This window comes from Nothoprocta perdicaria, unplaced genomic scaffold, assembly GCF_003342845.1.
Source record: "Nothoprocta perdicaria isolate Ctin4 unplaced genomic scaffold, notPer1 scaffold_333, whole genome shotgun sequence".
Taxonomy (NCBI): Eukaryota; Metazoa; Chordata; class Aves; order Tinamiformes; family Tinamidae; genus Nothoprocta; species Nothoprocta perdicaria.
In genome coordinates this window covers 219,222-222,065 of record NW_020455570.1, presented here as the reverse complement: position 1 = coordinate 222,065, position 2,844 = coordinate 219,222, and positions in this window count along the sequence as shown.

Sequence of the window (2,844 nt, the reverse complement as noted above, 5' to 3'; positions counted from 1 at the left end):
AGGTCCCTTCCAACCTTAAATATTCTGTGAATCTGTGAATCTGTGAATAGAACCATCTCTGACCTGTGTTTGATTTTATATAACCTTAATGTCGCATGAGTTAGCTCACATAGGCTGAGCATCCCTTATTGCATTTTAAGATACTTCTCACCTCACAACCATAATATTCTACCGTCTTGAACACAAACAAAACAAACAAGAATACTAGAAAAAGGTTTTTTTTAAAAAAAGACCTTTTATTTCTTCCATGTGTTCCACCCTTGATTTTATAAACTGCACTGACCCAGAGGAATTCAGCTGCCTTTATGGGATGAGGATTTCACATATACAGAAGTAAGAAAAGAATGGCTATTGTGGCAAGTGATGTCAGAAGATTTAAAGTTCCTAACAAGATGACTAGCTCTTCCAGAGTTGGTATCCAGTTATTGTGGGCTAGTATGCCCTCAAAAAGACAAGCGTACAATAATTTATGAAAATAATTTACTGCCACTACTATTGCACTCAACAAACACTCCCTCAATAATGAATAATTAACAGACTGTCCTGTAGCTTACAGCATATATATATAATAAAATATTGTGAGGTTACTGCTGCAATCATTCCTTCGCCTTAGGACAATATACAAGGAACATACAAATCTTCCTCTTCCATACACCAAGCAACATATGTTGCATTTCAAGAAGCCTTTTTTATTTTTTTAAATCAATATCATAATCCCACAGAACTTTCTGGACACATCAATCTTTTAAAATATATGTTTTTTCTGAACAACAAAGAGGATCAGGGCTACATATAATAATAAGACATATTAATAAGAATACGAATAAGACATTAGGAAACCACAGATACATACACACAGTTATGCATTTCTACAATTAAATACAAGTTACTTGGAATGCAGTCCTGGACTTGTACCTAACCAACGCTCTGGTTTTATATAAAGTAAAGAAAATGTATCTCCTATTTCCTTAATTCCTGAAGTCAAGAATTAAGTCTTCTGTGTGCACATTTTAAAATACAGTAAAATTAAAATTATTTTAGAATGGATTTTAAAATAGTTTAGTTCCACRAAGTCCAATGACACACTTAAAACTCTGTGTCCTTTTGGACATGTAACAGGTTTACAAGGGATCTCATTTTGCTTTGCCCGTCTTTATTGTAGTGTTACCTGTCATTTCTGAACTAACAGTCATGAAATTAACAACTTGGCAATGACATCTATCTCTTAAAATGGCCATCAGAAAAGATATTTGTATTATTTTGTTCTGCCTAAATAAAGAAAGGCTGCAGGACTGAATCTCAAGATGACTGCGGAGTAGCATCTTACACTCATCTTTCTCAGAAAAGCCATTTTACTTTAAATGCTTGAAGGACACACCATGAAGAGAGATATTGGCACACACAAATAGGCTGTAATTCACAAACAGTATTCTGCACCTACACGTGATTAAAAGCTCTGTTTTTAGGTGATATAGGCCCATTAATTGGACCTTAAGTATTTAATTAAGCAGAAACCCAGCTCATTTATGTTCCTCACTATTCTTGGCAGATTATTGTGCCATAAATGCAGCATATGATCACAGCAAATATTGTATATGGGTAAATGCATTCAAGGAGAATATCGTACATTCCCTAGTAGCACACAAATAACAGCTGTGCCCCAGAAAATTAATTGCATGTTCTATTCATTCACACAACTATACTAATGTCAATACAGATTTTCACTTGTAATCATTTAGCACCTAAAACTTTCTTTACAAAAACAAAATGTGTTTTTAAGCATCTTGTAATTTAACATAGCTGCCTTTCACTAACAGCAGAAAAATTGATTTAATTATTTCTATTTGTTATTTCTGTCATGGTAAGTATATGAAAAAAGGAAGATACCACTAAAAATGAAACAGTAAATGACAATTTTTTTCAGGATATGTATGTTTCTCAACATAGAAACATTAAAGAAAAATATACATCACAGAATCACCGAATGCTTAAGGTTGGAAGGGACCTCTAGAGATCCCCTGCTCCAGCAGGGACACCCRGAGCACAGGGMGGCATCCAGGCGGGCTGGGAAGAYCTCCAGAGCAGGAGACTCCGCAGTCTCCCTGGGCAGCCTGTGCCAGGGCTCAGGCACCCTCACTGTCAAGAAGTTCCTCCTCACATGGAGATGGAGCTGCCTGGGTTTCAACTGGTACCCATTGCCCCTTGTCCTGTCACTGGCCACCACTGAGTGGCCATACATAATGGTTTTAACTCTGGTGTAACTATTGTTATTCAGAATCAGTGAGAATTAAATGTTTGCATAAAAGAGAAAATTCTGGAAATACAATTGCATTTCAACAGTAGTAGACAAAAAGTAGCAAACATATCACGTGGTACCATAACATACTAATCTGCAGGGAAATGCAGTTGGATAGATGGATGGATGTTCGCAGACAGATCATGTATGATACTCATACAGAAATTCTGGAAGTAATCTACATGATTCTGGAATACATTTTTTGCCATAATAAATACTGCCTATTGATTCTTACAATGCAAGATGCATTAAAATGCTTCAGGCACCTCTAAAAATGTCACTAACATATTATATAAATAATTTTTAGTAAATTCACCTTCAAAAGGTCGTATCAAACRTCAAATACATTTTCCTGTTTTTGGCAGCTTCTGTTCCCTGCTTATTTCCTATAATTAAATTATCAGATTTTAATCTCTTTCTACATTACAAATCCTCAATTTCTTTAAATCTTTCAAAGTCTTCCAGCTTACCAGCTATAGCAACAGTAGTTCTTTTCAGATTACAGAAGATTACAGAATATTCAAGGTTGGAAGGGACCTCTACAGATC